The 26,782-nt window shown below is 41.2% G+C and overlaps 1 protein-coding gene and 1 long non-coding RNA gene across 4 annotated transcripts in view; one reads left to right on the top strand and one right to left on the bottom strand.

The window, feature by feature from the left end:
* Nucleotides 1-15,623, bottom strand: part of LOC112256338 — a 34,657-nt gene extending 19,034 nt beyond the window's left edge. Inside the window, exon 1 of the long non-coding RNA XR_002954388.1 lies at nucleotides 15,350-15,623. This is a non-coding gene — a long non-coding RNA (uncharacterized LOC112256338). The remainder of the gene's footprint in view (nucleotides 1-15,349) is intronic.
* LOC112256337 (relaxin receptor 1-like) overlaps nucleotides 1-26,782 on the top strand; it is a 132,332-nt gene that overhangs the window by 35,710 nt on the left and 69,840 nt on the right. The gene's annotated exons all lie outside the window — the stretch shown is intronic.

Here is a 26,782-nt window from a genome sequence, read left to right as displayed (position 1 = left end):
TGAGGATGTAACAGTCACGATGGCTATTGGGCTTCCTATCAAGCACTTTGAGAGCCTGTTTGTTGACAGACTTTTTAATTTAGGTGTTAATGTTGTGCAGCAAGCTTGAGCCCAACTAGTCAAGCAGCATGTTAAGTGCGGGAGTATCATAGATTTGAAGTACATTTTTGCTACCTCTGTAGTCAAACAATTTCGTATAAATCGGAAATTAGGTAGGTCGAATTTGGTTATTTGAATTACCTTTTTCACATGCTTTTTAAAGAGAGGTTGGAATCAAGTTTGATGCCAAGGTACTTCAAATCAGATACCACCTGGAGCTTCTCCCCTGACACATAGACATCTGGCTCAGTAGCATCTTTTGCCCTCTTTGTGAAGAACATGCAAACAGTTTTTTTCACATTGAGATGCATACACGAGTCACTGAGCCACTTTGTAACCTGGACCATTACAGTAGTGAGTTCTTGTGCAGCTTGTTGTTTGCTCTTTGCATGCACATATATCACTGTATCATCTGCATACATTTGAACTTCAGACCCAGTACAGACAGAAGGCATATCATTAATGTACAGGCTGAACAGGAGGGGTCCCAGTATTGACCCTTGGGGCACGCCCACATCATAGCTAAGAGTGGGCGACAGCTCATTGCTCACTCTGACACACTGAGTTCTGCCTTCAAGGTATGATTTCATCCATCTCAAGGCATCAGGGGAAAAGTTGAACTTGGACAATGTGATGAGAATCTCATGATTAACAGTATCAAAAGCCTTCCTTAGGTCCAGAAACACAGCCCCAACAACGCCCTCTTTGTCCATCTTGGACTTCACATTTTCCAGAAGAAAGCAGTTGGCCGTTTCTGTGGAGTGTTTCGCTCTGAAGCCAAACTGCATGGAGTGTAATGTGAAGGGGCTGTTGTTGAGGTGGGCAATCAGTTGTTCTGCTATCTACACACTTTTTAACAACCTTTGACACCACAGGTAGTATACTAATGGGCCTGTAGTTACTCACGTCAGCAGGGTTGCCTGATTTAAAGATGGCCGTTACTATGGCCGACTTCCATACCCTTGGAAACACCTCGAGACCAATAGATAGATGTGTTGGTGACCTTAGTAATGGGGCCAATGAGTGACTCTTTGTAGTTTTTAAGAAAGGTAGAGTCCAGCCCAAACTCATCTTTGGCTTTAGAGTTCTTTAGTGAGCTAATCACCTTGTTCACCTTTGACTCAGAAACCTCCCTTATGATGAAGACAGGTTGAGCGTCATTCACTAGCGCTGAGCCCAAGAAAGCAGTCAATGGGTTCTGTGTCAGTACCCTGACAGAGTCAATAAAGTAGGAATTGAAGGCTATTGCTATTTTGACTGCATCCTGTGTTAGATTGTTACACTTTTTGCAGTGTTACTATGGTCTTCCCTTGTTAACTTTTTTAGATTCTCCCAAATCAATTTAGAATTTCCCTTTGCTTCACCAATTATGTTAATTAAAATGTTTGCCTTGGCCTGTCTGATTTCTTTCATCACCTTATTTCTCAACATCTGTCATGCTCCAATTTGGATCTTAGGGCTATTTTTAGAGCATAATCTCGTTCTTTCATCAATTTCCAGATTTCTCCATTTAGCAAAGGAAGAGTGTGGCCAGGGTTGGATTTGATTTTCTTTAGGAAACCATTTTTGTAGTCTGGATTGTGGATAGAAAAACCTAACTATCAGCTTCCATGTCTGTATAGGACAAGAGATCATTCCAGTTAATTCCCTTTAATTGCCTCTTCAAAATAGTTTAATTAACTCTTAGGTATTCTTAGTTGATCCGGCTTTCTAACAGTAGAGAGGTTAAACCTACTCTTAGACAGCTTTCTGGCTATAAGTGTCAGATTATGATCAGATGGCCCAGTAACCATATTGAATGATTTAGTCACTCTCTGGTTTATTACTGAACACCAAATCAATCAGTGTTTTAGAGCAACAAGTCACCCTGGTTGGCCCTTTAACTAGCAGTGTAAGGTCAAAGGTATTAGTGATCCGTTTGAGGGTTTTCCTACAAGACTTGTCTTCATATTTAAATGTTAAAATCTCCCATTAAGATTACCTCTTTCCCATTCTCTCACATTCCCTAAGCATGTTATTAAACTGATCAAAAAACACACTTTTGGTGGAAGGTGGCCTACACATTCCAATAAGGGTAAAATACATTTGGGGAGACAGTCTAACGTTCAGCCCAATACATTCTAGTTCATTATCACATGACCACTCAATTTGTTTACATCGGATATGTTCTTTTATGTAAATCGAGAGAGTGACTCGAGAGTGACTGACATATTGAAAAAAAGTGACATTTTCCCTGTTTTCTGACAGCTGGGTTTAGGCCGTTTTGTTTAGTTTTGATTAGGGGCAGTTCGGTAGCGCAATTAACAATCTCTCCCGCCTGCACTGGATGCGGGGAACTAATTAAAACAGCTTGCATACCAGAAGCAGAGTCAGGGATCGCATATAGAGACTTGGGTATGTTTGAAGAGTCAAAATCTACCCTGGAGCCGGGTGAGTCAAGAGAAACTATGGGACCATGGCACTCACCCACTTCCACAGCGGCGACGATCAGTGGACGAGGCCATCCACTGCTTTCCACTCCGGTGAGTATCGCTGGCTCGGTGATGTTAGGCCCAGGATTGAGTTGCACATCCCCGGAGAGCAGGAGGGTAGTGAACAGGTAGTTTAACAGTTTCCGATAAATTTTGGACTTGTGTTTGTTACGCCTAAGTGGTTCAGTGGAATAGGGAGCGAAGTAGACTTGGCCATTATTCAGAACATTATGGGATGCTGTGTACTGTCCGCTCCTGTGGAACGGTGAACCAATGTGTTTGGTATTGATATTCATCCCAGCAAGGACGCACTGAGATTATCAGTAGAGCAGCTACATAACTGACAATCATGGCAAAGTACTGGAGATAAAACACATAATTGCGCTTTAACTCTTTGCATGAGTTACTTAGCTGGGGTCGGCGTACACCTGAATTTTAGATAAAATAACAGCATTCGAATGAGAAGCGGCACCTGCCGCACCACCCTGTCTTCCGTCCGCCATTATCTTCCGTCCGCTGTTGTTCAGGTCAGAACGTTCGGATCAACCCTATGTCCGAACCGACTTGCCAAAACTATAGTTTGTCAACAAGAAATTTGTGGGATGGTTGAAAAACGAGTTTTAATGAATCCAACCTAAGTGTATGTAAACTTCCGACTTCAACTGTGTATGTTGACTGAATAAAAGCAGCAAGGGATTTCTGCTAAATAATCAAGTTGATGGCGCAGTCATATAGCCTCGGCACCGACACATAAACGACAACTACGTCACACCCGCCCAGACCCACCTGTTAACACCCCCATCTCCAGGGCCCGCATCACTCTCTGCCTCATGGCCTCAAACTGCACTATTTTGTTTCTCTCCGTCGCCCACACACACTTTAAACATGTGGATAATAAAGCATTTAAAGGCTGACAGTGGTTGATTTGAATAGTTCTGACAGCCGGAATTCTATCGCCACCCATAACTTTTTAACATTCCCAAAAGGCATTGATTATTATAACCTACTCCAGGCCTAAAACCTATGGATTTAACCTTCTGAATTAATGAATATATTGAAGATAGAAGCCGCCTCGTAGTGAGTTCCGAGAGATCCAACGATTATTATTATGATTAACCATGCGTTATAATTATATAAAAGCCCCTTAGATATTATCTGTAAGTTTCTACATTTCTAAATCAATATCACAGACCAGATTTGCCCTAACGAAAAATGCATCAACTCCTACTGTAGAAATATATGCATGTATTATTAACCCTGCATTATAATTGTATAAAATCCCCTTAGATATTCATTTAGAATCCTGCAATCCTCTACATTTAATTAGATCTACAGGGATATTTTATTGATCTGCAAGTATTTTCATTTAGAAGCTTTCTCTTAATGAGTTTCCAGAGCCGTGTCACACCAATTATTATTGGATTGTTCACCATGGCAACCACTTGTTAGAATAAAATTGAAAATGATGTGCGTTTACAGTTTTAAAAAAAATAGAATTCAATCATATATTTAACAATGTAGATGCTGTGTTTATATTTACAGTAGTGATGGACAGCTGGAGGCCTTTTGATTTTGTTAAGGTTTTCTTCCGTCGTAAGAGGAGGACCAAAATGCAGCGTGGTTATCTCGATACAGCTTTAATAAAGATAATGACGATACAATACAAAACAATAAATGTAACGTGAAAAAAAACAGCCCTATCTGGTGCAAATAAACACAGAGACAGGAACAATCACCCACGAAACACTCAAAGAATATGGCTGCCTAAATATGGTTCCCAATCAGAGACAACGATAAACACCAGCCTCTGATTGAGAACCACTCTAGGCAACCATAGACTTACCTAGACAACTCTACTATACCACAATCCCATAACCTACAAAAACCCCAAGACAAAACACACCACATAAATAACCCATGTCACACTGGCCTGACAAAAATAATAAAGAAAACACAAAATACTAAGACCAGGGCGTGACAGATTTTCACAAGTGTAGCAGGCTGTGAATTCTGCAAATGTTTCCATGATGGGCTATTAGCAGGACAAAAGACTCTTCATACTTCCATTTATTTACAAAAGGAGTGTCCTATTAAAACATAACCACCTAACAGGGGCATGTGTAATACATAGGTAAGGTGGTCGCTGATTAGGGTCATTGGTAATTCCAAATGAAGGAAGGTACTGCAGAACTGGTACTCTCACATGTTGATACTCAACACTCCAATTAGTACCAATAATCGCCTTATACCAATTAACATCTCTCCATATATCCAACATTTCACTCTGGTTAAAAGGAATAGCCCTTAATGGAATACCTGCCCTTGATGTGAATGGTGTATACGTACAAAGACATCAACTACTTTGATTGACTACTGTGGCATGGTGTAGAGAGAGGGCTAGAAACGTATTGATGCCTGAGACCCTCATCCTGCTGATACATCTCTGTGTTAGAAAGGAAACACCAACCACATCCTGTACTAGGAGAAAACTCACAAGAAAAATAATTTTCAAACATCTTTCACGTGTCTGCAAGACAATATTCAACCCTCCTATTGTCAATGTAATCATTCACGAAGTGATATAGGGGGCGCTATTTTAATTTTTGGATGAAAATAGTTCCCGTTTTAAACAAGATATTTTGTCACGAAAAGATGCTCGACTATGCATATAATTGACAGCTTTGGAAAGTAAACACTCTGACGTTTCCAATACTGCAAAGATATTGTCTGTGAGTGCCACAGAACTGATGTTACAGGCGAAACCCAGATAAAAATCCAATCAGGAAGTGCCGCATTTTTTGAAACCGCCTCATGCCAATGACTCTTTATATGGCTGTGAATGAGCTACGAATGAGCTTACGGTTTCCACGCATTCCCCAAGGTGTCTACAGCATTGTGACGTCTTTTTAGGCATTTCCATTGGAGAATGGCTGTAAGGGACCATATATAGCGAGTGGTCACATGGTGTCTCCTGGAGAAAATCTTGCGTAAAATACTGAGGTAGCCATTTTTCCAATAATTTCTTATGAGAAACCAATTGCCTCGACGGATATATTATCGAATACATATGTTAAAAACACCTTGAGGATGGATCCTAAACAACGTTTGCCGTGTTTCTGTCGATATTATGGAGCAAATTCTGAAAAAGGTTCGGCATTATAGTTGAAGTATTTTTCGGTCAATTTCTCAGCCAAGCAGGATGAACAAACGGGAGCTTTTTCACCTACAAAAATGTTATTTTTGGAAAAAAGGAACATTTGCTATCTAACTGGGAGTCTCCTGAGTGAAAGCATCTGAAGTTCTTCAAAGGTAAATTATTTAATTTGGTTGCTTTTCTTATTTTCGTGAAAATGTTGCCTGCTGCCAGCAGAGCCTAGCATAGCATTATGCCATGATAAACTTACACAAATGCTTGTCTAGCGTTGGCTGTAACGCATATTTTGAAAATCTGAGATGACAGTGTTGTTAACAAAAGGCTACGCTTGTGTTTGAATATATTTATTTCATTTCATTTGCGATTTTCATGAATAGGAAAAGTTGCGTTATGGTAATGCATTTGAGGCTATGATTACGCTCCCGGATACGGGTTTGCTCGTCGCAAGAAGTTAAAAGTGACCAGCTCTTCCACACTGATATCAGTCCCACATAGATAACTATTAGAAATTATATTCTGACAGTCTGCCGGAAGTGAGGAATTCTTCTTCCGTTCCACTGGCTTGTATGTGTATTTATTATTGATCCGCATTAGCTGCTCTAACTGGGGTCCAGCAAAATTAAGGCAGTTTATACAATTTAAAAACATTACAAATCGAATGAGAAGCGGTACACCTCTATTTTTATTAAAATATTAAAAAGCACCCATCTATTTTTATTAGAACTATCTCTTGTTATCCAAATACAACCTAACAAAGGCCAACATATGTATTGCATTGACTGTTCCAGGCCTACATCAGAATCATAACTCTTCTTATCAGGATTTTCGTTATAATCTTCATCAAAGAAACAGTCTAAACATCAAAACAAGAAACAACCTAAAATCCCTAAACATCAAAAATGGTCTCATCCAACTTAGGCTCCTTGTATGTGAAGGAGCCGAATCCATCCGCTAGGTCTAGAATCATGTATTCATCATTCCACTGGTCAGAGCTCAGAATCGGCCCGTATCTCACCATCTGTTGTCTCATCGAGTCCTGGATATGAGAACCTTTCACAACGGAATCATCTGCACAAAACTAACACAGTCACACAGGTGAAGGTTGCCCAAAACACAGTGATCATGACGTTTATTCATTTCCCAAACACACTATCAAACAAATTTGTTAGAGCATTATCTACCCCAGAGTTCTCTGCCAGGGCCTTGGTCACTGATCCGTCTGGAGCTGTGTTATTCCGGGAAGAAACCTCACACACACCCCTACCCTTTTCAGCCAGTAACGTATCCAAGGCTATTCTATCCTTACATCCCATTAACCTAGTTGCAGCTGTTTTCACCATAAGATGCTTGATTCCAATCCAGAACTCATCAGGTAACCCCCTTGTAACTCCAATGCTATCAATGTAAACTCTATTGTCAAAACATCCCGATGGAGCACTCCTTTTCTCTCTTCTACCTGGCTCTGGGCAAGGGTGAAGAGCATGCCTAGCTGCACTAGTGCACAACTACCGGTCCAATTGGTAGGCAGGTTAGGTCACAGTCTCACACCACCACAAATCACCAGACATCCACTCCAGGCCATTTCATCTGCCAGTCAAGTCCCTCATTGTCTTGTCGGTTGTAACATTCTCTGTCCTATTGCATGTTCTTACTTTCCTTATGTGTGATGTATCGAGCCATACAATAATAATGTCTTCGAGTAACTGTGAAAGGGGGAAGTCTGAATGTAATGGGCACATGGGGATATAGATAATGCATATCGGCAGTGTAGCCTAGTGGTTAGAGCGTTGGACTAGGTTGCGAGTTCAAACCCCCGAGCTGACAAGGTACAAATCTGTCGTTCTGCCCCTGAACAGGCAGTTAACCCACTGTTCCCAGGCTGTCATTGAAAATAAGAATGTGTTCTTAACTGACTTGCCTGGTTAAATAAATAAAGGTAAAAACATATCAATGCAACTGTCACTGTCTGGCTTCCCTTCCCTCATGAACAGCTTTACCATACAGACCATTCCCCTGGGTGCATCAATTCCATCAAATGGAAAGGAATTGGTTGTCAACTGAGGTTTTGCTGTGAAGCAGGCGTAACATTCTTCTTTCGCTACTGATCTGGCTTTATACTGAATCCATTCTAACCATAGGTTAGATTCCACATAACCCGTTTCCACCTCAATCACTTCCTTAAGATCTTTCGTCTGCACTATCCTCACCGGCCCTTGGCTCTGGACGACTCCACGGTCAGTATCTGCTTTGTCAGGGGCTTTGCTTGTATTCTGGCTGACTATAGAGCTATCATCTGCCCTAACTTCTTCTACCCGGAATGGCACCAAGGTGTCAACCGAAACCTTTACCTTCACTACACTCCCTGTTTATCCAGATAAAGTGATCTCTTATGCTTGGTTAATACAAAATCCTCATCGTCTAACTATAGATCAAGTTACCACCTTCTGAATTCTCGGATGGGTCCTGGTGTATTTAATGTGTGTTTCTCCTTTCTGGAAACTTTATCTATAGCGTTGACTGTCGATCGGACAATAGGTCTTACCTATACAACTATAAGTTATTACCCAGGAGTCATAAATCCCTAGTTAACCTCTTATTTCGGGTTGTGTCGGAGAGCTTTTAAGAACACATTCTTATTTTCAATGACGACCTAGGAACGGTGGGTTAACTGCCTTGTTCAGGGGCAGAACGACAGATTTTCACCTTGTCAGCTCGGGGGAACCAATCTTGCAACCTTACAGTTAACTAGTCCAACGCTCTTACCACCTGCCTCCCATTGCACTCCATGAGGAGCCTGCCTGTTACGCGAATGCAGTAGAAGCCAAGGTAAGTTGCTAGCTAGCATTAAACTTATCTTATAAAAAAAACAATCAATCAATCATGATCACTAGTTATAACTACACATGGTTGATGATATTACTCGTTTATCTAGCGTGTCCTGCGTTGAAAATAATCGATACAACGCTGGGGGATGATTTAACAAAAGCACATTTGCGAAAAAAGCACAATCGTTGGACGACTGTACCTAACCATAAACACCAATGCCTTTCTTAAAATCAATACACAAAAGTACATATTTTTAAACCTGCATATTTAGCTAAAAGAAATCCAGGTTAGCAGGCAATATTAACCAGGTGAAATTGTGTCATTTCTCTGGCGTTCATTGCATGCAGAGTCTGGGTATATGCAACAGTTTGGGCAGCCTGGCTCATTGCGAACTAATTTGCCAGAGTTTTACGTAATTATGACATAACATTGAAGGTTGCAATGTAACAAGAATATTTAGACTTAGGGATGCCACCCGCTAGATAAAATACCGAACTGTTCCATATTTCACTGAAATAATAAACGTTTGGTTTTCGAAATGATAGTTTCCGGATTCGACCATATTAATGACCAAAGGCTCATATTTCTGTGTGTTATTATGTTATAATTAAGTCTATGATTTGATAGAGCAGTCTGACTGAGCGATGGTAGGCTGCAGCAGGCTCATAAGCATTCATTCAAACAGCACTTTCGTGCGTTTTGCCAGCAGTTCTTTGCAAGCACAGAGCTGTTTATGACTTCAAGCCTATCATGCTATTGGCTGGTGTAACCGATGTGAAATGGCTAGCTAGTTAGCTGGGTGTGCGCTAATAGCGTTTCAAACGTCACTCGCTCTGAGACTTGGAGTAGTTATTCCACTTGCTCTGCAAGGGCCGCGGCTTTTGTGGAGCGATGGGTAACGCTGCTTCGAGTGTGGCTGTTTTTTCGATGTGTTCCTGGTTCGAGCCCAAGTAGGGGTGAGGAGAGGGACGGAAGCTAGACTGTTACACTGGCAATACTATAATGCCTATAAGAACATCCAATAGTCAAAGGTATATGAAATACAAATGGTATAGAGAGAAATAGTCCTATAAATACTATATTAGCTACAACCTAAAACCTCTTACCTTGGAATATTGAAGTCTCATGTTAAAAGGAACCACCAACTTTCATATGTTCTCATGTTCTGAGCAAGGAACTCAAACGTTAGCTTTTTTACATGGCACATATTGCACTTTGACTTCTTCCCACTTTGTTTTTGCATTATTTAAACCAAATTGAGCATGTTTCAAAATGTATTTGAGGCTAAATTGATTTTAATTTATATATTATGTTAAGTTAAAATAAGTGTTCATTCAGTATTGTTGTAATTGTCATTATTACAAATAAATGTTAAAAAAATTGGCCGATTAATTGGTAGCGGCTCTTTTGGTCCTCCAATAATCGGTATCGGTATCAGCGTTGAAAAATCATAATCGGTCGACCTCTAGTATGTATGGGTGTCCGAGCTGTGTGCCAATAGTTTATACAGACAGCTCGGTGCATTCAACATGTCAATACCTCTCATAAATAAAAGTAGTGATCAAGTCAATCTCTCCTCCTTTTTTGTGGCACCTGACCACATGACTGAACAGTTGTCAAAGTGCCACAAAACTAGGGCCTGTAGGACCTGCCTTGTTGATAGTGCTTTTTAAGAAGGCAGAGCATCGCTTTATTATAGACAGACTTCTCCCCATCTTAGCTACTACTGCATCAATATGTTTTGACCCCGACAGTTTCAAATCTAGTGTTACTCCAAGCAGTTTAGTCATCTCAACTTGCAAAATTTCCACATTATTACAAGATTTAGTTGAGGTTTAGGGTTTAGTGAGTGTTTTGTTCCAAATACAATGCTTTTAGTTTGAGACATATTTAGGGATAACTTATTCCTTGCCACCCACTCTGAAACTAACTGCAGCTCTTTGTTGAGTGTTAAGTCATCCGCATACATAGAAACTCTGGCTTTACTCAAAGTCAGTGTCATGCCATTAGTAAAAACTGAAAAAGCAATGGGCCTAAACAGCTACCTTGGGGAATTCCTGATTCTAACTTGATTATGTTTCCATTAACCGCTAGCGGAACCCAACAGCCAATGAAATTGCAGGGCGCCAAATACAAATCAACAGAAATCTCATAAATCAAATTTCTCAAACATACAAGTATTAGGCACCATTTCTAAGATAAAATTATCGTTAATCCAGCCCCAGTGTCTGATTTCAAAAATGCTTTACAGTGAAAGCTCCAAAAACGATTATGTTAGGTCACCACCAAGTCACAGAAAATCCCAGCCATTTTCCCAGCCAAAGAGAGGAGTCACAAAAAGCACAAATAGAGATAAAATTAATCGCTAACCTTTGATGATCATCAGATGACACTCATAGGACTTCATGTTACACAATACATGTAAGTTTTGTTCGATAAAGTGCATAATTTTACATTGGCGCGTTACATTCAGTAGTTCTAAAACATGCTGTGATAGTGCAGAGCCACATGAATTCACAGAAATACTCATTATAAATGTTGATGAAAATTCAAGTGTTATGCATAGAACTTTAGATACACTCCTCCTTAACCTGTAGTGACGCCCAGCCCGTGAACGGGACGGTTATCATCATCTGACACTAATTAGTATAACGCAATGGACATAAATCTTCCTAGAAAATCTTCCTATTCATGAAAATCACAAGTGAAATATATTGGAACACAGCTTAGCCTTTTGTTAATCACCCTGTAATCTCAGATTTTCAAAATATGCTTTACAGCCAACGCTAGACAAGCATTTGTGTAAGTTTATCATAGCCTAGCATAGCATTATGCCTTGCTAGCAGCAGGCAAACTTGTCACAGAATCAGAAAAGCAATCAAATTAAATCGTTTACCTTTGATGAACTTCGGATGTTTTCACTCACGAGACTCCCAGGTAGACAGCCAAAGTTCATTTCCCAAAAGATTATTTTTGTAGGCGAAATAGCTCCGTTTGTTCTTCACATTTGGCTGAGAAATCGCCCGGAAATTGCAGTCACAACAACACCAAAAAATATTCAAAATTAGCTCCATAATATCGACAGAAACATGGCAAACGTTGTTTAGAATCCATCCTCAAGGTGTTTTTCTAATATCTATTCGATAATATATCAGTCGGGACAATTCGTTTTTCACTCTGACCGATTGGAGTAATGGCTACCTCTGTATTTTACGCGAGAATCTCTCTCGGAGCCACCAAGTGACCACTTACGCAATGTGGCTGCCTATGTGCTGTAGACACCTTGGGGAATACGTAGAAATCGTAAGCTCGTTGATGGTACATTCACAGCTGAATAGGGAGTCATTGGAACACAGCGCTTTCAAAACCTGGGGCAGTTCCGGTTTGGATTTTTCTCAGGCTTTCGCCTGCAACATCAGTTCTGTTATACTCACAGACAATATCTTTACAGTTTTGGAAACGTTAGAGTGTTTTCTATCCAAAGCTGTCAATTATATGCATATTCTAGCATCTTTTCCTGAGAAAATATCCTGTTTAAAACAGGAACGTTTTTTTTCCCCAAAAATGAAAATACTGCCCCCTAACACCAAAAGGTTTTAATGCAACCTCTGTGTCAGATTTCAAAAAACCTTTATGGAAAAAGCATAATCTGAGTACGGCGCTCCGAGCCCAAACCAGACAAAATAAATATCCGCCATGTTGCGCAGTCAACATTAGTCAATGTAAGTGAATATTATAAATATTCACTTACCTTTGATGATCTTCATCAGAATGTACTCACAGGAATCGCAGTTCCACAATAAATATTTGTTTTGTTCGATAATGTCCATCATTTATGTCCAAATAGCTTCTTTTGTTAGGGCATTTGGTAAACAAATCCAAACGCGCGTTCAGGTCCAGTCAGACACAAAGTTCAAAAAGTTATATTAAAGGTTGAAGAAACTTGTCAAACTAAGTATAGAATCAATCTTTAGGATGTTTTTTTATCATAAATGTTCAATAATGTTCCAACTGGAGAATTCCATTGTCTGTAGAAAAGCAATGGAACGAGAGCTACCTCTCATGTGAAATGCGCGTTACTTAGAAAGAGGCTGCTGCCAGACCCCTTAGTCAAACAGCTCTCATCCGGCCCCCTTTCACTGTAGAAGCCTGAAACAACGTTCTAAGACGGTTGACATCTAATGGAAGCCTTAGGAAGTGCAAAATAACCCATATCCCACTGTGAATTCGATAGGGGCTGAGTTCAAAAACTACAAACCTCAGATTTCCCACTTCCTGTTTGGATTTTTCTCTCAGGTGTTTGCCTGCCATATGAGTTATGTTATACTCACAGACATCATTCAAACAGTTTCAGAAACGTCAGAGTGTTTTCTATCCAATACTAATAATAACATGCATATATTAGCATCTGGGACTGAGTAAGAGGCAGTTTACTCTGAGCACGCCATTCATCCAGTAGGTGAAAATGCTGCCTTGTATCTGGTCAAACATCATTTTTTCCAGAAGTTGGGAACAGGCTGATTGGATGGCTATTTGAGCCAGTAAAGGGCTTTACTATTCTTGGGTAGCGGAATGACTTTAGTTGCCCTCCAAGCCTGAGGGCACACTCTCTCTAGTAGGCTTAAATTGAAGATGTGGAAAATAGGAGTGGCAATATCGTCTGCTATTATCCTCAGTAACTTTCCATCTAGATTGTCAGACCCCGGTGACTTGTCATTGTTGATAGACAACAATAATTGTTTTACCTCTTCCACACTGACTTTACGGAATTCAAAAGTACAATTCTTGTCTTTCAAAATTTGGTCCGATATACTTGGATGTGTAGTGTCAGCGTTTGTTGCTGGCATGGCCCTAAGTTTGCTTACCTTGCCAATGAAAAATCCATTAAAGTTGTTTGCAATATCAGTGGGCTTTGTAATGAATGAGCCATCTGATTCAGTGAATGAAGGAGACGAATTGGCTTTTTTTCTCAAAATGTAATTTAAGATGCCCCAAAGCTTTTTACTATCATTCTTTATATAATTGATATTTGTTTCATAGTGTAGTTTCTTTTTCTTTAATTTAGTCACATGATTTCTTAATTTGCAATACGTTTGCAAATCAGCTGGGCTGCCAGACTTAATTTCCATACCTTTTGCCTCATCCCTCTCAGCCATACCATTTTTAAAATTCCTCATCAATCCAAGGGGGTTTAATAGTTTTTACAGTCATTTTCTTAATGGGTGCGTGCTTATTAGTAACTGGAATAAGTAGTTGCATAAATGCATCAAGTGCAGTCTCTGGTTGCTCCTCATTTACACACCACAGACCAGCAAATATTCTTTACATCATCAACATATGAATCACTACAAAATTTATTGTATGACCTCTTATACACTAAATTAGGCAAAGCCTTTGGAACTTTGGTTTTCCTAGATATGGTTATTATATTGTGATCACTACCTCCTATGGATTTGGATACTGCTTTAAATCAAATATCTGCAGCTTTAAATCAAATATCTTGAATCGAGGGATATTGCTTTAGCTTCAGACTATAGATTCTCATAACCTGTAACGAAGGAAACAAAAAAGAGAAAGTAACATGTCCTGGTTTCAAGAGAAATTAAGCATGTCCCAATTTTCAGGAAAAAATGTGTCATTTCACCTAGATATCCCTAATATGACGACTGCGGTATACAACATAGAAGCTTATCAGGTTCTGATCATCTTACTATGCTCCCCCCCCCCCCCCCAGATTGGCCACCGATTGCTAATCAATCAGTTCTTTATTCTCCAGGCTCCGCTTTGTCATCAACATGGACAACCTTGCAATGAATGACATGTCTCGTGATTTTCCCTGGACTTTTACTGCTGCCCTCGTTATGAGCAAAACTTGATAAGGATCTTCCCATTTTGGCCCTAATGTGTCTGTGACATTTTTTTTACCATCACCCGCTGTCCTGGCACTACGTCATGTCCCCCTCGGGAGTTATTCCCTATTAGAGAGTTGTATGCAATAGTTAAGCATTGTGTCACTCAAAGTGAACATCTGTTTCTCTCAAATCTAACGTGCCTGGTATTATCACATTGTCCATTGTAGTAACTACCCAGCCTACTTCCTCACACCCCCCTCCACAATGGTTGAACTATCTGTGTATAAGATAAACTTAGGGTTTTCCCAAGAATGACTCTATAAACCCATCAGAGAAGCTCTCCAAAACAACTCACAACAGTCGTGTTCAAGTAATGTGGTATCTGTAGGATACATCCGAATAGCTGGATTACATGGTGTCTTTTCAACTATAACCATTTCACATAGATCTTTATTCACTATTTTAGTAGCGTCCATAGCTTCCTTGCTAATGTGATATTGTTCTGTGCACGGTGGGGCAACACCTGTCAAACACACTGGTTCCATATCCAAAGGTCCACACTGATTTTTCTTCGTAGTCCAAATAGCATGATTCTGAACTGTAGAACCATGCAGTTGCCTAATTTGCCACGTCACCTTTCCTTCAGAAATGTTCAATGTAGAGTCAAGGCCTAAAATAGGTTGTTCAAATGAGCCTATCTACACCCCTGCATCAATCTTCATTGGACCAATAGAAATTGTTTCATATCTGTCCCCCCCAATCCTGTTGCTTTAATCTTCTGACGACATCTATGTTTTGCCTAAGATATGGGAACTACAGTGACTTCAGCACCCTTATCTACAAAAAATCTACTGCAAAGTTATCAACCATAATGTTCACATATATTCCATCCGATTTCACATGTACACCAGCTGAGATGGGACGTAAAAAGGGGAGTCGTAGTTTACCTCCACAGCATCCAGCAAACTCTGCTGCTGAGCCGGCGAGAGCTTCTTACATTTCTGGGGCTGTTGTCCTGATTCCATTTTCCCTTAGAGACGGACCCTTCTTCTCCTGGCCACTTCTCATAAAATCATGTTTTCTTTTCCGACATTCTCATTGCCAGTGACCAGAAATCCCGCAATAATGACATACACCAGGTTTCTCTTTTGCTGAACTAATGTTGTTGGTATCACTCAGAACCTGCATAACTCTCATAACCACATCTCGTGAATGCTTAAATGTTTTTGACCATTCATCCAACTGTTTTGGAGATGCTGATTTATGTGTGATTACTGTCACTAGAAGTTTATTTTTGACTTCCTATTCCAGCCTCTGTTCTGGGTGGCCTAAGACATCGTTCGTCACTACTGTCAGAATCTGTTGACTCAAAACCAGGCAGTGCTGACCAGATGCTTGAAACCTGATCTGCCTTGCACAACTCAGTGTGAGGATAGATTGGAGAACAGAGAGGCCACCGGTGGGGGTCATGTCTTTTTCACCCGTGTCTCCTCTACTTTGAAATGGTTTACTAGACAGTAAATGTAAAATCTCTTTCATGTTCACATCCAGAAGAGATGTTCCGTCTTTTTCCAGAGTGGTTTTCTCACATAAAAATGACATTACATTAACCCCCTCAAAATATATATATTTACATAACCCCTTTTGAGTACTCAAACCTCTTCTAGAATACAATTTTCTTTTGTAGGGCCTGGCTATCCATAAAACATATGTTCCCTTCAAAAAGCTTGTTGAAGGCTTAAATTAACCACACGTGTAAAAATTGTTATTCCACTCACTTCTATGCAACAAGAAGGTTTCACAAAAACAGAGGCCTCAAATATTTTTACAGCGAACTGACCCCCTATAATAGAGAAAGGACTTGAACCTTTTAATAGAGAACAAAGGACTTGAACCTTACACATCAAAGATATGTATCACTAATTGCATGCACTATTTTAGCCTGATTTGATTCTTTTAAAATGATATTGGTCTGGACTCACCCAGCAATTCTGCCATCAATCAGGAGATTAAGAATTGACCCCCCAAAAGTGGGTTGCACGCAGCCTTCTCTCTTTCCTCTGGATCAACAAACAGTTGCTACATTTTTCTTGTTGTTGTTCAGACCAATTCATCCGGGTCACGGCACCAAGTGTTAGCGGTTGAAATTATTCTTCAATAACACAAACCCCAAAACAAATCAGGGGGAGAAAAATAGGTTTAGTAAGAGAGGACAAATCATACATGTTATGCTGGGAAGTAGATATTCAGTCTCCCCTGTCCTCAGCTTTTCTCCACAGAACAAAGGAACAGGATGCCATTTATAACCCACCATGTAAGTAACAAGTATCCTGCTTCAGACTCAATGTACAGACCGTAGCACACGTATCTCTGAGATCAGGAGTGACATTCCACAGATTCTAAACAGCTGTTTAACTGAAACCCAACTCTTATTTACATTGACAATTCCCGATTGATCGTTAATTCTAGTACTCTCTCGTCCTCTCATCCTCTGCGTTGTTTATTTATCGTAAAAATGTTCTTATACACATTGTGATCTCTACAGCGCCGTTGGCTGGACATTATTGACCTTGCGTAGGCTTAAACACTGGTATACACTGATTTATATGGCCATACTGGGTAAAATGCCACTTTATTTCTGTTCTTTTTTAATCAGATCAGTAAATAAATATAATTTACAGTCCCATTCTCATTTGCTTTTAACAGTAACAAGAATTAGAACAGGTCATGGTAGAAATAGTTTTAGTTACTCAGCTCTGTGGTCCTGGAATTCTCTCCTGAACGTTTATAGATTTGATGATCTAGTCACATTGGTGGAGTTTAAACACTTAATCGATTTAAATATCATAAACTCAGCAAAAAAGAAACATCGTCTCAATGTAAGATTCAAAAACTGAGACATAAATTGAAGACATGTGGAACTTATATACCAAGATGGCATAGCAGTCAGCTGTCCTTTGTCCTCGTCTTGTCGTGTCCCGTGTATATACAGTGGGGCAAAAGAGTATTTAGTCAGCCACCAATTGTGCAAGTTCTCCCACTTAAAAAGATGAGAGAGGCCTGTAATTTTCATCATAGGTACACTTCAACTATGACTAAAACAAGCAAGATTTCTGGCTCTCACAGACCTGTAACTTCTATATATTTACATCTTTCTTCGAATATATTTTATATATTTTTATTTTCCAAAAACTCAACTTCAAAACACTCTCCTGCAACCCGCCTCACCAATTTAAAAAAAGTATTATTTACCTCAAATCTAAAATCCACAATAGAAGCTAGTCAGAAGCTAGTCAGAAGCTAGTCAGAAGCTAGCCAGAAGCTAGCCAGAAGCTAACCAGAAGCTAGCCAGAAGCTAGCCAGAAGCTTACCAAAAGCTAGCCAGAAGCTAACCAGTTTACTGGCTAACGTTAGTATTCAGCTAACCACAGTTTGTGGTCATCAGCTATCCTTTAGCTCGAAAAGCTTACGCCAGTTTTGTACAACGTGACTCAGACCAGAACACACCGGACTTATTTTTCTCTTCATATCCCCGGATTTCACCCGCAAGCTATGGACATTTACACCTGGATCTCGCAGCTTGCTAGCTGTTATCCGTGTGACTATTGACTTACGTAGATTCCGGAGCAAACATCAACTATTCCGGAGCTAGCCAGCTGAAGAGTTCCATCAGCCACTCCTGGGCTACAATCACCTATCTGGACCCGTTTTACTGCCGATGCGGAGCCCCACCAGGCCTTCACAACTGGACTACCGACGTTATCTGCCCGAGGGAGTTATCCAACGGGTCCCTCCGTTGCGAAGTTACCTGAACGCCCATCTGCAGCCCGCTAATCGTTAGCTGTCTTATCAGCTGCTATCTGAATAGGTCTATCAGACAACATTTCTTGGGTCACTATAACTATATCTATTTTGCCAATTGGATTGATCCCCTCTACCACACGGAACCCCACTAATCTACCGACGGAAACGCACGAGGTGACTAAAAACAGACCTCCATCCTATTCTAGCTTGCTACCGATGGCCTGGCTAGCTGTCTGAATCGCCGTGACCCCAACCAATCTCACTACTCACTGGACCCTTATGATCACTCGACTTAAAATGCCTCTCCTTAATGTCAATATGTCTTGTCCATTGCTGTCCTGGTTAGTGTTTATTGGCTCATTTCACTATAGAGCCTCTAGCCCTGCTCAATATACCTTATCCAACCTTTCAGTTCCACCACCCACACATCACCTGATTTCAATGATTTTCTAGAGACAATATCTCTCTCATCCTCACTCAATACCTAGGTTTACCTCCACTGTATTCACATCCTACCATAGCTTTGTCTGTACATTATACATTGAAGCTATTTTATCGCCACCAGAAACCTCATTTTACTCTCTGTTCTGGACGTTCTAGATGACCAATTCTCATAGCTTTTAGCCGTACCCTTATCCTACTCCTCCTCTGTTCCTCTGGTGATGTAGAGGTGAATCCAGGCCCTGCAGTGCCTAGCTCCACTCCTATTCCCCAGGCGCTCTCTTTTGATGATTTCTGTACCCGTAATGGCCTTGGTTTCATGCATGTTAACATTAGAAGCCTCATCCCTAAGTTTGTTTCATTCACTGCTTTAGCACACTGTGCCAACCCAGATGTTCTAGCCATGTCTGAATCCTGTCTTAGGAAGACCACCAAAAATTCTGAAATCTTCATCCCTAACTACAACATTTTCAGACAAGATAGAACGGCCAAAGGGGGTAGTGTTGCAATCTATTGCAAAGATAGCCTGCAGAGTTCTGTCCTCCTATCCAGCTCTGCACCCAAACAATTTGAACTTCTACTTTTAAAAATCCACCTCTCTAAAAACAAGTTTCTTACCGTTGCCGCCTGCTATAGACCACCCTCTGCCCCCAACTGTGCTCTGGACACCATATGTGAACGGATTAGCCCATTAACACCCCAGCCATCCTACAATCTAAGCTTGATGCCTTCAATCTCACACAAATGATCAATGAACCTACCAGGTACCACCCCAAAGCCATAAACACGGGCACCCTGATAGATATCATCCTAACTAACTTGCCCTCTAACTACACCTCTGCTGTTTTCAACCAAGATCTCAGCGATCACTGCTTCATTGCCTGCATCCGTAATTGGGTCAGCGGTCAAAGAACCTCCTACTCATCACTGTCAAATGCTCCCTGAAACACTTCAGCGAGCAGGCCTTTCTAAACGACCTGGCCGGGGTATCCTGGAAGGATATTGATCTCATCCCGTCATTAGAGGATGCCTGGTTATTTTTTTTAAATGCCTTCCTCACCATCTTAAATAAGCATGCCCCATTCAAGAAATTTAGAACCAGGAACAGATATAGCCCTTGGTTCTCTCAAGACCTGACTGCCCTAACCAACACAAAAACATCCTATGGCGTTCTGCATTAGCATCGAACAGCCCCCGTGATATGCAACTTTTCAGGGAAGCTAGAAACCAATATGCACAGGCAGTTAGAGAAGCCAAGGCTAGCTTTTTCAAGCAGAAATTTGCTTCCTGTAACACAAACTCAAAAAAGTTCTGGGACACTGTAAAGTCCATGGAGAATAAGAAGACCTCCTTCCAGCTGCCCACTGCACTGAAGATAGGAAACACTGTCACCACCGATAAATCCACTATAATTGGGAATTTCAATAAAAGCATTTTTCTATGGCTGGCCATGCTTTCCACCTGGCTACCCCTACCCCGGTCACAGCACTGCACCCCCCACAGCAACTCGCCCAAGCCTTCCCCATTTCTCCTTCTCCCAAATCCAGTCAGCTGATGTTGTGAAAGAGCTGCAAAATCTGGAGGCTAGACAATCTTTCTAAAATTATCTGCCGAAATTGTTGCCACCCCTATTACTAACCTGTTCAACCTCGCTTTCGTGTCATCTGAGATTCCCAAAGATTGGAAAGCAGCTGCAGTCATCCCCCTCTTCAAAGGGGGGGACACTCTTGACCCAAACTGCTACAGACCTATATCTATCCTACCCTGCCTTTCTAAGGTCTTCGAAAGCCAAGTCAACAAATAGATTACCGACCATTTCGAATCCCACCATACCTTCTCCACTATGCAATCTGGTTTCAGAGCTGGTCATGGGTGCACCTCAGCCACGCTCAAGGTCCTAAACGATAACTGCCATCGATAAGAAACAATACTGTGCAGCCGTATTCATTGACCTGGCCAAGGCTTTCGACTCCGTCAATCACCACATCCTCATCGGCAGACTCGATAGCCTTGGTTTCTCAAATGATAGCCTCACCTGGTTCACCAACTACTTCTCTGATAGAGTTCAGTGTGTCAAATCGGAGGGCCTGTTGTCCGGGCCTCTGGCAGTCTCTATGGGGTGCCACAGGGTTCAATTCTTGGAACGACTCTCTTCTCTGTATACATCAATGATGTCACTCTTGCTGCCGGTGAGTCTCTGATCCACCTCCACGCAGACGACATCATTCTGTATACTTCTGGCCCTTCTTTGGACACTGTGTTAACAACCCTCCAGACGAGCTTCAATGCCAAACAACTCTCCTTCCGTGGCCTCCAATTGCTCTTAAATACAAGTAAAACTAAATGCATGCTCTTCATCCGATCGCTGCCTGCACCTGCCCGCCCGTCCAACATCACTACTCTGGACGGTTCTGACTTAGAATATGTGGACAACTACAAATACTGTAGCCTCTCTCAGCCTACAGTCTGAGCACTGATTGTGCATTTCTGGTGTAACTCGGGTAGTTGTTGTTGCCATCCTGTATCTGTCCTACAGGTGTGATGTTTGGATGTACCGATCCTGTGCAGAGGTTGTTACACGTGGTCTGCCACTGAGAGGACAATCAGCTGTCCGTCCTGTCTCCCTGTAGCGCTGTCTTAGGCGTCTCACAGTACAGACATTGCAATTTATTGCCTTGGCCACATCTGCAGTCTCCTTGCAGCATGCCTAAGGCACGTTCACGCAGAGACGCTCGGAATCTTTATTTTAGTGTTTTTCAGAGTCCGTAGAAAGGCCTCTTTAGTGTCCTACGTTTTCATAACTGTGACCTTAATTGTCTACCGTCTCTAAGCTGTTAGTGTCTGAACGACCGTTCCACGGGTAATGAATTGTTTCATTAATGAATTAATGTGTAATTAATTCATGTTCATTAATTGTTTATGGTTCATTGAACAAGCATTGAAAACAGTGTTTAAACCCTTTACAATGAAGATCTGTGAAGTTATTTGGATTTTTACAAATGATATTTGAAAGACATGGTCCTGAAAAAGGGACGCTACTGTTTTTTGCTGAGTTTAGAAGAGTGTAACTGTCTTTAGGGTAGCCGTTTTTTAGTTGTGACATTCATGTTTTTGTTGTTCTAATTGTTGTACTGTATGTGTGTCTATAGTTTTTTTTCAATGTTGTCTATAGTTTTGTTCAATATAAGAATAAAACTATAGACAACAGCTGCTGTTGGACCAGGTCTGTCTTGAAAATATATATTTCATCTCAATGAGAAAACCAGATAAATAAAAGTTACAATTATTTTACAAAATAAACACCAACGGAACTGGGTATTTAAAAAAAAAATGTAAACGTTGTATACGGACGTCTTTTGCGGTCTTTTTCATGTCTGTATAAGACATCTTCTCTTTTGATTAACCCAGGTCAGCTGGTATTCGAAATAATGTAGCATAATGTGTGCCTTTTCACCTTCCGATCAGCACCTAAAGTGCACCTGACGTCAATGTCTGGAAAATAGGCATTTTCAAAGTCATTATGCTTACTGGGTTCAATATGTATTATGTCATCACAATACTTTGACCTGTACATCAAGCAAGGATTTCGCCAACTCGGCTTAGGTACATTTCCATGGCAATGAATCCTTCAGAACTAACCTGTTGTTTACCAAATAAACTCAAAGTAAAAAATCATAAAAAGTAACACAATAAAATAGCCTGTGAGTACAGGTTTGTCGAGGTAATTTGGACATGTAGGTAGGGGTAAAGTGACTATGCATGGATAATAAACAGCGAGTAGCAGCAGTGTAAAAACAAATGGGGCGCGGGGTGTCAACGTAAATAGTCCAGTTGGCTATTTGATTAATTGTTAAGCAGTCTTATGGCTTGGGGGTAGAAGCTGTTAAGGAGTCTTTTGGTCCAGACTTGGGGCTCCGGCACTGCTTGCCGTGCGGTAGCAGAGAGAACAGTCTATGACTTGGGTGACTGAAGTCTTTGACAATTCTTTGGGCTTCCCTCTGACGCCTCCTAGTATATACAGTTGAAGTCGGAAGTTTACATACACTTAGGTTGGAGTCATTAAAACTCGTTTTTCAACCACTCCACAAACTTTTGGTTAACAAACTATAGTTTTGGCAAGTCGGTTAGGACATCTACTTTGTGCATAACACAAGTCATCTTTCAAACAATTGTTTACAGACAAATTATTTCACTTCTAATTCAATGTATCACAATTCCAGTGGGTCAGAAGTTCACATACACTAAGTTGACTGTGCCTTTAAACAGCTTGAAAAAATCCAGAAAATGATGTCATGGCTTTAGAAGCTTCTGATAAGCTAATTGACATAATTTGAGTCAATTGGAGGTGTACCTGTGGATGTATTTCAAGGCCTACCTTCAAACTCAGAGCCTCTTTGCTTGACATCATAGAAAAATCAAAAGAAATCAGCCAAGACCTCAGAAAAAAGATTGTAGACCTCCACAACTCTGGTTCATCCTTGGGAGTAATTTTCAAATGCCTGAAGGTACCATGTTCATCTGCACAAACAATAGTACGCAAGAATAAACACTGTGGGACCACACAGCCGTCACACTGCTCAGGAAGGAGCGTTCTGTCTCCTAGAGATGAAAGTACTTTGGTGCGAAAAGTGCAAGTCAATCCCATAACAACAACAAAGGACCTTGTGAAGAAGCTGGAGGAAACAGGTACAAAAGTATCTATATCCACAGTAAACGAGTCCTATGTCGACATAACCTGAAAGGCCGATCAGCAAGGAAGAAGCCACTGCTCCAAAACCACCATAAAAAAGCCAGACTACGGTTTGCAACTGCACATGGGGACAAAGATCATACTTTATGGAGAAATGTCCTCTGGTCTGATGAAACAAAAATAGAACTGTTTGGCCATAATGACCATTGTTATGTTTGGAGGAAAAAGGAGGAAGCTTGCAAGCCGAAGAACACCATCCCAAACGTGAAGCACGGGGGTGGCAGCATCATGTTGTGGGGGTGCTTTGCTGCAGGAGGGACTGGTGCACTTCACAAAATAAATGGCATCATGAGGGTGGAAAATTATGTGGATATATTGAAGCAACATCTCAAGACATCAGTCAGGAAGTTAAAGTTTGAGTCTTCCAAATGGACAACGACCACAAGCATACTTCCAAAGTTGTGACAAAATGGCTTAGGGACAACAAAGTCAAGGTATTGGAGTGGCCATCACAAAGCTCTAAACTCAATCCCATAGAAAATTTGTGGGCAGAACTGAAAAAGCGTGTGCAAGCAAGGAGGCCTACAAACCTGACTCTGTTACACCAGCTCTGTCAGGAGGAATGGGCCAAAATTCACCCAATTTATTGTGGGAAGCTTAATGAAGGCCACCTGAAATGTTTGACCCAAGTTAAACAATTTTAAGGCAATGCTACCAGATACTAATTGAGTGTATGTAAACTTCCGACCCACTGGGAATGTGATGAAAGAAATAAAAGCTGAAATAAATCATACTCTCTACTATTATTCTGACATTTCACATTCTTAAAATAAAGTGGTGATCCTAACTGACCAAAGACAGGGAATACATTTTTACTAGGATTAAATGTCAGGAATTGTGAAAAACTGAGTTTAAATGTGTTTGGCTAAATGTGTCCGACTTCAACTGTAGGTCCTGGATGGCAGGAAGCTTGGCCCCAGTGATGTACTGGGCCATACGCACTACCCTCTGTAGCACCTTACGGTCAAATGCCGAGCAGTTTCAATAAGAGGGGGTGATGCAACATGTCAGGATGCTCTCGATGGTGCAGCTGTGGAACTGTTTGAGGAACTGGGGACCCATGCCAAATCTTTTCAGTCTCATGAGGGGGAAACAGTGTTGTCGTACCCTCTTCACGACTGTCTTGGTGTGTTTGGACCATGATAGTTCGTTGGTGTTGTGGACATCAAGGAACTTGAAACTCTCGACCCGCTCCACTACAGCCCCTTTGATGTTAATGGAGGCCTGTTCGGCCCGCCTTTTCCTATAGTCCACAATCAGCTCCTTTGTCTTGCTCACACTGAGGGAGAGGTTGTTGTCCTGGCACCACACTGCCAGGTCTCTGACGTCCTCCCTATAGGCTGTCTCATCATTGTCGGTATTCAGGCCCAGCACTGTTGTGTCGTCAGCAAACTTAATGATGGCATTGGAGTCGTGTTTAGCCACTCAGTCCTAGGTGAACAGGGAGTATTTTTGGTCGCAGGTTCAGGAATGGCTTAAGAATTGTGACATATACCTGAAGCTAACTCTGCAAATAGCACTGCTGGGTGACTTGAAAAGCTGTAGTCAATTGATCATATATTGTAATAATACTCTTAGTAAATATTTATCTTTAATTTACAATCTGTAGAAACTGAGAATAGAAAGGTTTCAGAACTGTTGTTAAACAGCACAGTTGAAAAATATATGGCAATAAGAAATCCAAACTGGATGGTTTTCAAGGATAGATGGGAAGAGTTGAAGGTAGCTGAAGGATGGGACTAAAAACAATCAAAAAAGATAACTAATGTTAAATATACAGTGTCCGTAAAATGTACACTACATCAGTGGCCGATTTAGCTATTGGCGACATGGGCAGCCGCCCAGGGCGGCATCTTGCCGGGGTGGCACGGGGCACAATAAAAATCGTTACAGTGACATTTGTGCCATTGGTTTTCTATTGCTCATTTGCACGTCACGTCAATGATATCATGTCACCGTGTGGGACTGTGGGTCAATTAACCTTGTCGGAGTGGGTACCCTGATTCTAGTTTGTGAGCTAGGCAGGCTACTGCCCGGGAAGGTCTCCCACTCAGAAGTACAAGATTGGGAGGGGGGCGGGGGAAGGTTGACCTCAGGTTTCCCCACTGGAAGCCCGAGGTAGGTGGAGCAGGAGAATCTATCAAATAGCTCACCTCTAACGTTTTACAGTACCAATGCAATTAGTCAAATCTGTCCCACTATGAAATGCTACCAAATAAACCACAATTCATTCATAATACTGTGAATATATAGTTTCACAAGACATATTGTTGAATTTTTTTCTGGTTTGTGAGAAATGGTTAAGAATAATATAAAGCCAGTCTGCACACCACCAAGGTGAATTGGTTTAGTCTTGACTCTTGGTTGACAGTGTCGGGGGATGGGTAATGTATTGACGCTTGAGTGCCAAATCAACACAAATTCCCCCAAGGAGCCCCATTCCCCCAAGGAGCCATACAAGCTAGAACCGCCAGTGCACTACGTGACTGACTGGCTCGTAGTTGGTGTTCCAATTCATCCCAAAGGTGTTCGATGGGGTTGAGGTCAGGGTTCTGTGCAGGCCAGTCAAGTTCTTCCACAACCATCTCAACCAACCATTTCTGTCAGGACCTCGCTTTGTCATGCTGAAAGAGAAAAGGGCCCTCCCCCAAAATTGCCAGGGTTAGAGGTTCCAAAACCCTTCTATGGATAATTTCTATGGTCACAACACAAGCTGTTTCACAGAAGAAGGGGCGATAGGAATGTGGGGAAAAGGTGCTTGTGCATTGATAAACACATCAAAGGCGGCATTAAGGAGAAGTAATCAAATGAGAGTTGCACTTCTAAAAGCCTATTTCACACCAGAGCCTGCTGAATTTGCAAGATAACCTTATTTTCGTTTTGATTTCGGCACAAATGAAAATGTAGCACAGACCAGCCCATGAATTTACTTTTCAGCATTGTCTCAACGAAGAGTTTGGTGTTCGATGAGCCATCTGCGACATGCATGCTCAGTTACAATCCTGCTGTAGTTAGCGGCAGGCGGACGAGCAATATCCACCGTTATAGTACAGATTAAGCCTAGGCTGGAAAGTGAATCCAATGACATGATTTTTTTTCACATTGAATTCACGATAGTTGACAACTCAACCAAATGTAAATCTAAACTAGATGTTGAACTGTGTCCTAGATTTTGAACTGTGTAAGTGCCGCCTTTTAAGATCACTCAAATTAATCATGGAGTTAAGAATAAGGGCTTTGACTGAGAGGCATTGTCAAATGAATGGGGGTGTAGAGAGTCAGGGACATAACTCACAGTTGTTGGGAGAGTTGTAATGAATCAGTACAATGACTTGGCCAGGTTGAGGATCTTGACAACACTTCAACTCTGGCAAGAGGTTTTACA

Source organism: Oncorhynchus tshawytscha, linkage group LG08, assembly GCF_018296145.1.
Source record: "Oncorhynchus tshawytscha isolate Ot180627B linkage group LG08, Otsh_v2.0, whole genome shotgun sequence".
Classification (NCBI taxonomy): Eukaryota; Metazoa; Chordata; class Actinopteri; order Salmoniformes; family Salmonidae; genus Oncorhynchus; species Oncorhynchus tshawytscha.
This window is presented reverse-complemented; position numbering and strand designations above follow the sequence as displayed.